The sequence below is a fragment of the Mesoplodon mirus genome, assembly GCF_964341445.2.
Source record: "Mesoplodon mirus genome assembly, chromosome: 12".
Classification (NCBI taxonomy): Eukaryota; Metazoa; Chordata; class Mammalia; order Artiodactyla; family Ziphiidae; genus Mesoplodon; species Mesoplodon mirus.
The window spans coordinates 61,978,693-61,989,542 of record NC_138988.1 but is presented as its reverse complement, the minus strand read 5'-3'; the positions used below and the strand labels follow the sequence as shown (position 1 = coordinate 61,989,542).

At 37.3% G+C, this 10,850-nt stretch overlaps 1 pseudogene across 1 annotated transcript; it reads left to right on the top strand.

Annotated features, from left to right (window-relative positions):
• Positions 1-3,278: 3,278 nt before the first annotated feature.
• Positions 3,279-4,920, top strand: LOC309813665 (6-phosphogluconate dehydrogenase, decarboxylating-like; annotated as a pseudogene). Its single transcript has one exon. The product of its transcript is annotated as a 6-phosphogluconate dehydrogenase, decarboxylating-like (transcript).
• The last annotated feature ends 5,930 nt before the right edge of the window (positions 4,921-10,850 follow it).

Here is a 10,850-nt window from a genome sequence, read left to right as displayed (position 1 = left end):
AAAAAGGAATGAAACTGGGTCATTTGTAGGGACGTGGATGGACCTAGAGACTGTCATACAGAGTTAAGTATTGCATATTAATGCATATATGTGAAATCTACAAAAATGGTAGAGATGAACCAGTTTGCCAGTCAGAAATAGTGACACAGATACAGAGAACAAACTTATGAACACCAAGGGTGGAAAGTGGTGGTGGGGTGGTGGTACGATGAATTGGGAGATTGGGGTTGACATATATATAGTAATATGTATAAAATAGATAACTAATAAGAACCTGCTGTATAAAAAATAAAATAAAATTCAAAAAAGAAAAAAAAAGAACATAAGTAAATAACAATGCACACAGAAAGTAGAACAGTGTCTGGGGAGATGTGGGAATGGGAAGTTAGTGTTTAATGGGCACAGAGTTTCAATTTGGGAAGATGAAATTGTTATGGAGATGGTTGGTGGTGATAGTTGCACAACAATATGAATGTACTTAATGCCACTGAACTGTACACTTAAAAATGGGTAAAGTGGTACATTTTATGTTATGTTTACTTACCACAGTAAAAACAAGAATGGAGACTTCATATCTACAGGAATGTAAAGGACTGTCTGGTAAAACCAGGTATTTTATGTGGGAACTGGCCTTCTAGAGTGAAGCCTTCAACATCTCAGTCTTTCACAGCAGCTGACTTGCCACTGATTCAACAGAAGATGAAACCTGAAAGTTGGTAAACTTTTGTCCATCAGTACAAAGGCCTCTGCTAGATTTTCTACTGTCTTAACCTAAAATTCAAACAGGCATTAAAGGATGACCAGACAAATGAGGAATGTCAAAAAGAACGAGCAATGTTAATAATTAGCAACAATGGCCAAAGAGGGAATGATTAATCCAGAAAACAGAGGAGAACTTTAAAATTTTCTCTATACCTGGTATCTTTAGAGATCTTTTAGAGAGATATTACATTTATTAAATAAGAACAATATACTGTAAAATAGGAACACATAAAAATGTAACCAATGGAATAACTCAGTCGAAGAGTACAGAAAGAAATTAAGCAAATCTAGAAAAAGAATAAAAAGGACCAAAAACAAGAAAGGAAAATATGAGAATAAAGATTAAAGACATATGGATAAATTCAAGATTTGCTACCTAAAAATGGAAGTCCCTGAAAGAGAAAGAAGAGGGTAATAAACCATCAGAGAAATGATAAAGGAGGCAACACTGAACCAAAGCATGAGTCTCTAGGTTGGAAGGGCCTACCAGGTTCCCAGCAAAGGGAAGAAAAGATGTTTGCCTGGACATGTTATTGTGAAAAATCAGAATGCTGAAGTTTCCAGAAAGAAAAGAACAAAGTTAAAAAACAGGTCACCTTACAACTCAACAATAAAAAGAAAAATAACTCAATTTACAAAATGGACAAAGGATTTTAATGAACAAGAAAATAAACAAATGACCAATAAGCACATGAAAAGATGCTCAATAATCATTAGCCATCAGGGAAATCTAAACCAAAATAGCAATGGGATACCACCTAACAGCTACTAGGATGGCTGTGATCAAAGAGACAGATGATAAAAAGTGTTGGTGAGAATGTGGATGGATTGAAACCCTCATACATTGCTGTTGGGATGGAGAGTGGTGTACTGCCTTGGAAAACAGTCTGATAGCTTCTCTGAAGGTTAAACGTTGTTACCATACATATGACCCAACAATTCCACTCCTAGGTATCTAGCCAAGAGAAATGAAAAAAAATATTCACACAAAAAGCTGTAAATAAAGTTCATAGTTGTATTATTAATAGCCCAAAGTGGAAACACCCCAACTCATGAAGGGATAAATAAAATGTAGTGCATCCATACAATGAAATATTATCTGGTCATAAAAAGGAATGAAGTACTGACACGTGTTTCAACAGGGATGAGCCTTGGAGATATTTTCCTAAATGAAAGAAGTCAGTCAGAAAAGACCACATATTTAAGATTCCCTTTATATGAAACGATGAGATTAGGCAAATCTATAGAGACAGAGAGGAGATTAGTGGTTGCCTAGGGAAGTGGAGGTTGGGGGAAAAGGTGGAGTGACTTTAATGGGTACCGATTTCTTTTGGGGGGGAGAAAATATTCTAAAATTTTGGTGGGGATGGTTGCACAGGTCTGTGATTATACTAAAAGCCATTGAATTGTACATTTTAAATGGGTGACTTGTATGATATGTGTGAATTATATCCCAACAAATCTTTTTTTTTTTTAGGTCACACTGTTATCAGGCTTCTGAGTAGCCCTGGATTCTAGGAGTTTATATATAATGTGGAAATAAACAAAGACCACACAGATGAAAATAAGAAAATGCTATTTATTCACATGTTTCTATAGCAAGAGAGTCAGCCACCATCACTTGGTTTGCCAGAAACTCAAAGACAGGCAGAGGATTGGGAAAGCTTTTTACTGAAAAAAAGGGAAGGTTTCAGGTGTGCTCTAATTGGAGACTGGGGTGTTGGAAATTTGTAGGGGGGCTTGTTAGAGGCAGGACATCCCATGTGATTGGTTAGGTGTGTATTTGGCTTTCTCTGGTTGGCACTAAATTGAAAGTGGGAACAAGACTTAGAGAAACTGTCAGTTGTTAATCAAATTCTGGCCATTTTGGGTCAATTTTTTTTAACGGTTTATTGTTTGATCTTCCTAGATTTTTTTTTAAAGACAGTGATCTGACCTACAAGTCTGACTTGTAGATAGTAGGCTGGTTTCCTGGCTCTGTAGATAATGGCTTCATTTCCTAGGCTGGTTGCCACAGATTTTGGGTCAGAGTTTTATTTATTTATTTATTTATTTGTTTGTTTGTTTATTTATTTAATTGAAGTGTAGTTGATTTACAATGTTGTGTTAATTTCTGCTGTAAAGCATAGTGACTCATTTATACACATATATGTATTCTTTTCTTATATTCTTTTCTGTTATGGTTTATCACAAGATATTCAGTATAGTTCCCTGTGTTATACGGTAGGATCTTATTGTTTATCTATTCTATATGTAATAGTTTTCATCTGCTAATCCCAAACTCTGAATCACTCTCCCCCTCCCCCCATCTCCCCACTGGCAACCACAAGTCTGTTCTTTATGTCAGAGTTTTATTTTTATATATGATCCGGACATTGTCCACTTGTATATTCAGTCTCTAAATAAAAATGCTTTCAAAATTATGAAGGAATGAAAAAAATATATTAAAAATATACCTAAGGAGGGTCATCTGCGCCTTGCCTCTCCTTGTTCCAGCCCACTCTGCCACCACTGCAATGGCCCAAGCTGATATTGCCCTGACGGGACTGGCTTAACTGGGCAAAACTTAATTTTGAATATGAACAACCATGGCCTTGTTGGTCTGTGCTTTTAATAGGATAGTCTCCAAAGTTGATGATTTCTTGGCCAATGAGGTGAAGGGCACCAAGGTGGTTGGTGCTCACTCCTTGGAGGAGATGGTCTCCAAGCTGAGGAAGCCTTGGCGAATCATCCTGCTTGTGAAGACTGCCCTGGCTGTCGATTTTATTGAAAAACTGGTACCCTTGTTGGACACTGGTGACATCATCATCAATGGAGGAAATTCTAAATACAGGGATACTGCAAGACAGTGTTGAGACCCCAAGGCCAAGAGAATCTTGTTTGTGGGGAGTGGAGTTAGTGGTCGAGAGGAAGGGGTGTGGTATGGCCCATCATTTATGCAGGGAGGGAATAAGGAGGCTTGGCCCCACATCAAGGCAATCTTCCAAGGCATTGCTGTGAAAGTGGGGACTGGAGGACCCTGGTGTGACTGGGTGGGAGATGAGTGGGCAGGACACATTGTGAAGATGGTGCACAACAGGATAGAGTAGGGAGACATGCAGCTGATCTGTGAAGCCTACTACCTGATGAAAAACGTCCTGGGCGTGGAGCACGAGGAGATGGCAAAGGCTTTTGAGGAATGGAATAGGATAGGGCTAGAGTCATTCCTGATTGAAATCACAGCCAATATTTTAAAGTTCCAAGATACCAATGGCAAATACCTGCTGCCAAAGATCAGGAACAGTGCAGGGGCAGAGGGGCACTGGGAAGTGGACCACCATCTCGGCCCTGGAGTACGGTGTCCCTGTCACCTTCATCAGAGAAGCGGTCTTTGCTCGATGCTTATCATCTCTGAAGGACGAGAGGATCCAAGCCAGCAGAAAGCTGAAGGGACCTCAAAAGATCCAGTTTGAAGGAGATAAGGAATCATTCCTGGAGGGCATTCGAAAGGCCCTCTATGCTTCCAAGATGATCACTTATGCTCAGGGCTTTATGTTGCTAGGACAGGCAGCCACTGAATTTGGCTGGATGCTCAACTATGGTGGCATTGCTCTGATGTGGAAGGGGTGCTGCATCAGCAGGAGTGTATTCCTAGGACAGATAAAAGATACATTTGATCAAAACCCAGGACTTCCGAATCTACTACTAGATGACTTCTTTAAGTCGGCTGTGGAAACTGCCAGGACTCCCGATGGCGGGCAGTGAGTACTGGTGTCCAGACAGGCATTCCCATGCTCTGCTTCACCACTGCTTTTTCCTTCTATGATGGATACAGACACAAGATGCTGCCAGCCAACCTAATCCGGGCTCAGCAAAGCAAGATTACTTTCGGGTCCAGACCTATGAACTCTTGGCCACACCAGGACTGTTTCTCCACACTAACTGGACAGGCCATAGTGCCAGTGTGTCCTTGTCTTCATACAATGCCTGCTCAGATTCTGTTAGGTGCCACGACTCCACAAACAGGGACATTCCATTTGCCACACAGCAGTGCTTCCATGGCCCTTTGACCTACTTTCTGCTCAGATCTCTCTCTCTCTCTCTTTTTTAATTTACTAGTAGTTTTATTTATTTATTTATTTATTTATTTATTTATAACATCTTTATTGGAATATAATTGCTTTACAATGTTGTGTTAGTTTCTGCTGTATAACAAAGTGAATCGGCTATTGCATACATATATCCCCATATGCCCTCCCTCTTGTGTCTCACTCCCACCCCTCTATGTGGTCACAAAGCACAGAGCTGATCTCCCTGTGCTATGCAGCTGCTTCCCACTAGTTATCTATTTTACATTTGGTAGTGTATGTATGTGCATGCCACCCTCTCACTTCACCCCACCTTATACTTCCCTCTCCCCATGTCCTCAAGTCCATTCTCTATGTCTGCGTTTTTATTCCTGTCCTGTCCCTAGGTTCATCAGAATCTTTTTTTTTTTAAGATTCCATATGTATGTGTTAGCATACCGTATTTATTTTTCTCTTTCTGTATGACAGACTCTAGGTCCATCCACCTCACTACAAATAACTCAATTTTGTTTCTTTTTATGGCTGAGTAATATTCCATGATATATATGTGTCACATCTTCTTTATCCATTCATCTGTCGATGGACACTTAGGTTGCTTCTATGTCCTGGCTATTGTAAACAGAGCTGCAATGAACATTGTGGTATATGACTCTTTCTGAATTATGGTTTTCTCAGGGTATATGCCCAGTAGTGGGATTGCTGGGTCATATGGTAGTTCTATTTTTAGTGTTTTAAGGAACTTCCATACTGTTCTCCATAGTAGCTGTATCAATTTACATTCCCACCAGATCTCTTAAAAAAGTGTCGTAAAAGACTCCTCTGAAGAGTCAACCCAAGTTTATTTGTAAAGTAGTTCTGTGAGAACCATCATGCCCTCTGCCCTCACCTTTTGGGACGGAGCAGGAATTGAGCATGTGCGCCACAGTGCGAGCCAGCTCTGTGAGGTGGTGTTTCGCACATGTCCCCTGTGGATTCAGGAAGCAGAGTAAGTTTGCTCTGATAGTGGCAGCAGCACTTATCACATAGGAGGGAAAGGTTTTTGTGGAATTTAATCAAACTGGAACCTTTGCATTATGCAGGTGAATTTCCTTTTCTTTATAGAAAAGAGAATATGTTAGGTGCCACGACTCCACAAACAGAGACATTCCATTTGCCACACAGCAGTGTTTCCATGGCCCTTTGACCTACTTTCTGCTCAGATCTCTCTCTCTCTTTCCCTTTACTTTATAGAAATAAAAAGAAAAAAAATTCCCTAGAAATAAATAAAATCTGAGAGCTGAATACAAAATACATATTCAAGGATTCATAAACTTTACTTCCTAGGTGCCTTTCCTTAGAAAGTTAATTGAAGACATTTTCCAAAAAATTAGCATAAAAAGGGAAAGGCATGACATTCAGAAAGAGATGATGCAATCCAGAAGAGCAGGGACCTGAAGTTCCAGGAAGAACACTGTTTAGTACTTCTAGAGAGCAGCCCTTCAGGATGGAGGCAAGAACCCAAGATGCCTGCAGGGAGTTCTACAAGGGGAGGGAAGGGAGGGAGTTTAGAAGAGAGTTGTAGTAAAGTACAAAGGTACTGAGGTTATGAAAAGGGTGCAAAGGGAAAAAGAGGCAATTTACAAAGCATTAGACATGCCAGGAAAAACAATAATATATTATAGTGTTTGCAGTTTTTATGATTTTGAATTATTGTTCAAGCAGAGCCTGTAATTATAAAGGCATAATAGTACAAGCACTATTGTTTTACAGTGAAGACAAATGTAAAACAATTAGATGTACTTATAAAACAGAACATAAATATTGTCATCCTTGATAAAGTAGAAATACAGATGACAGTGGGGAGGTGAAAAGTGGGCAAAAGGCCAGGTAATGGCAGCTCATGTTATCAGGGTAAGATAGGAAGCTGGGTGATGTGTTTATAGTTGATAGAACAGGAAGTAAATGTGTCAGTTTATTACTGAGAGAAATAATGGTGTTCACATGCATTCACATACCAGCATACAAACTTGAACCTGAATTCTTCCTTAACAATACTTTGTAGACATCTCTCAGTGTAATACATTATCATTTGTAACTGAACCATACCTTTATTGCTAGATTTTGGGGTTGTTTCTAATTATTCACTATTGTCAAAAGTGCTACAAATATGTCCTAATTTGTTTGTGTTTTTGCAATTTACCTATTATTTACCTTATAACAATTTCCTAAAAAATGCAATTCTACATCCAAAGTTATCTATATGTGAAAATTTGAATCTATGTACAGATTGGTTTCCAGAAATATTTATCAACTCATAGTCTCAATTTAATGTATATTTCTTTCCCACCATAGTCCCCATTTTAACCCATATCAATCTCCTATTGGTGAGGGAGATTAGCGCTGCTTTCCTGGAAAGAAGAGTGCACCACAATAATCTTCTCAGATTTAGTCTGCATTTTCAAATTCCACCATCTCAGTGGGAGCTGGCCTTAATCAATATAGTAACCCAAATGATACCTAAAAAGCATTTCAATGCAATTGCCAACTGGAAGCTACCACAACCCTTCAAGAATAGCTTTTAAATAGTTTAAAAATGCTTTAATGCTAAATATAAAAAAGAACTATGACTTTTCATAATAGAATTATACTAGATAGACTCATCCAAAATAGTAGACAGTAAATTCATTTAAACAGTTCAGATATCTGTGTTAGAAGAAAAAGTGGTGGATGGTGGAAGTGAAATTGTACTTTATACTTGCCAGGTGGCATTTTAAGTAATATTTTCCACAGGAAACTCAGTGATGAGTTTGTGTGTGTGTGAGTGCACGTTTATTAACAAGCATCACATCTGTCTTCCTATTTGGCTTTCTTCTAATGTCCCATCCATTTTTCTTACTCTTCATTTCAGTTCTATCACATTTATAGCATCTTCATTCACAAGATTACTCAATTTCCTGGCTCAGATTTCATAGTATTTAACAACTATAATTATACATTTCAAGTGCTGTACCAATCTTCAGTATTACATTCCCTGTAATATTCCCTGGCAGGGATATTAGCTTTCAAAAATGCCAAAAAGCTCTTAGGGGTTTCATTTGTAAAGATGGGCTGTACTTAATTTTGATGACAGTTATTTTGTTTATAACCATACTAAAAAGATCAATCTCATGAAAAGTGTGTTACAGTTGGCAAATCTAAATATGATGGACTAAATTCTATCATCAAATTTGTAGAAGCGATCTTAGATATGAGCTCCTTGGAGTTTTTAGAGGAGAGGTGATAAAAGTAAAATTTTCTTACTTTCTGGGTAAATATTGTTCAAACTTCAAAGATAGGGTGATATATGTCCTATTTCACACAGCACAGTCCCAGTTTATTCCTGTTGTTTTAGCTCAATTAATCATCCCCCTTTACTCTCAAAAGTGTCTTGGAATGGGTGACAATTATATGATCACCCTGTTTACAGAATTTCTACTAAATCTGGGATTATTTGATCAAAGTAATTCAATTCTTTCTTCCACCTTCCCCTAAGTACCTCTTATGTTACAAAGCTTGGATGAGTTTTTAAAAATAGTTTAAAATTATATATATGAACATATATGTGTATATATATAATAAGATATAAAATGTCAATTTCAGACTATACACAAGTGTGTATGCCCTCAAAATAAGATAAAGTGTACAGAGCCACAAAGCAGATGACTTTATGTTATTTTTATAGACTGTCTCACTTCACATATCCTAGTATGTATATATTTTCTATCTTGCCTACTCTACTGCCATGAATCTTAGAGCAATTGTAAAGACAAATAAAAATCCTTGCTCCCTAAACCAAGAAAAACCTGCATAATATAAAACTTGCAATAACATTTGAGAAAGGATTGTTCACTAAGGACAATTGAAATTTAAATTATGCAACTACTCTGTTTATTATTATCACAAATTTGACCTAATGATAATGTCTCATCACTGAGAGAACACTCTGATAAAGACCAGTAAGTAGTTTATAATTTTTTTGCCTTGCAAAATAACTTCCTTGATTTTGGTGATAGACTTCTTAGGACTATGTGTCAAGGTTTATTTTTCCATTTTACTTATTATGTATTTTTCACACATAGAAATGTAAAATGTAATATTTAAATGGTTCATATTCTCACCAACCAGGTAACTTAATACTATTAATATTTAAATACATCCAGCCCCCATGCCACACACATATGAAATTTCATTTTTATACCTGTATTTGTTATCTATTATTTTACAACGAATTACTCTATGACAGGTTAGCAGATTACAGCACAGACATTTATTATTTCCCAGTTTCTGTGGGTCAGGAACTCAAGAGTGGCTTAGCTGGGTGGCCCTGGCTCTGGGTCCTCTCCTCCCAAGGCTGCAGTCAGGCTGTCAGCCAGAGTGACATCATCTGGGCTTGACTGGAGCTGAAGGATCCATTTCCAGGATGGCTCAATTGCATGGCTATTGGCAGCCCTCTGGTCTTTTCCATGAGACCTCTTTGTAGGCCTGCTTGGGTGTCTTCAGGACTTGTAGATAGGCCTTCCCCAGAGCAAGTAATCTAAGAGGTCCAAGAAGAAAGCTGCAAAGTCCTTTTGTTACACACCATCACTTCTGTAATATTCTATTCATTAGCAGGAACTCACTAAACCCAGGCCTCACTCCAGGGAGGGGAATTAATCTCAACTCTTGAAGTGAGGAGTAGCGAAGAATTTGTGGACATGTTTTAAAACCACCACACATGGTAAAACTGCAGGAAGCTAGTGTAAAGTGAGGACACTTGAAATGAAAACACTGCTGAGAGAAATTAAAGAAGACCTGAACAAATGGAAAGATATACCATATTCAGAGATTGGAGACTTAGTACTGCTATGATCTTAATTCACTCCAAGTTGATTTGCATATTCAATATCACAATAAAAACCCAGCAGTTTTTCTGGTAGAAATTGACAAGATGACTCCTAAATAAATATGAAAATGTGAAGGACCCAGAACAGCAAGGTGATTGTGAACAAAACTGAAAAATACACACGAACCCATTTCAAGATTTACTATAAACTTAGAGTAATTAAGACAAGAGTGTTTTTGGCATAGGATAAATAATTCAATGAAATAGAACAGAAAGCCTGGAAAGAGACAGATAATGTCACTTGATTTTTAGCAGAAGTGCCAAGCAATTTAAAGGGCAAATTCCTAAAGTGGAAACAATCAATGTTAATCAGTATGAAAATGAATTAATAAACTGTGGTATATTCATACTCTGGACTATTGTTACTCAGCAATAAAGAGAACACAATACTGATACATGCAAAAACATGAATACATTTTTAATATGTTTTGCTGAGTGAAAGAAACCAGGTGCAAATGAATACATAATATGCTTTCATTTATATGAAATTGACAGGTACAACTCATCTATGGGAATAGAAATCAGAATAATAATTATGACTGGGGGATAGTGTAGACAGGGAAAGGGCAGGCTATAATTGCTTATTAATTGCAGGTTTTTTTGTTTTGTTAATTTTATCAGATTTCTCACATAGATGATCATGCCATCTGTAAACAGTCAGTTTATTTCTTACTTCCCAATCTATATATCTTTTATTTCCTTTTCTTGTCTTATTTCATTAAGTAGAAATTCCAGTAGTATGATGTTGATAAGGAGTTTTGAGAAGAGACAGCCTTGCATTCGTTCTTATCTTAGTGGGAAAGCTTTGAGTTGCTTAAGTATAATGTTAGCTGTTGGGTTTGCAGATATTTTTTTATCAAGGTGAGGAAGTTCCCTTTTATAAACTTTATCTTGAATGGGTATTGGATATTATTAAATGCTTTTTTATATATCTATTGATATGATCCTGTGTTTCTTTTTTTTAGCTATTTAGTAATAGGTTCCATTAACTGATTTTCAAATGTTGAACCAGTCTTGCAAACCTGGGATAAATCCTTCTTGGCTGTAGTGTATAATTCTTTTTATAGATTGTTGGATATGATTTGCTAATATTTTGTTGAAGTTTTTTGTATCTCTGTTCA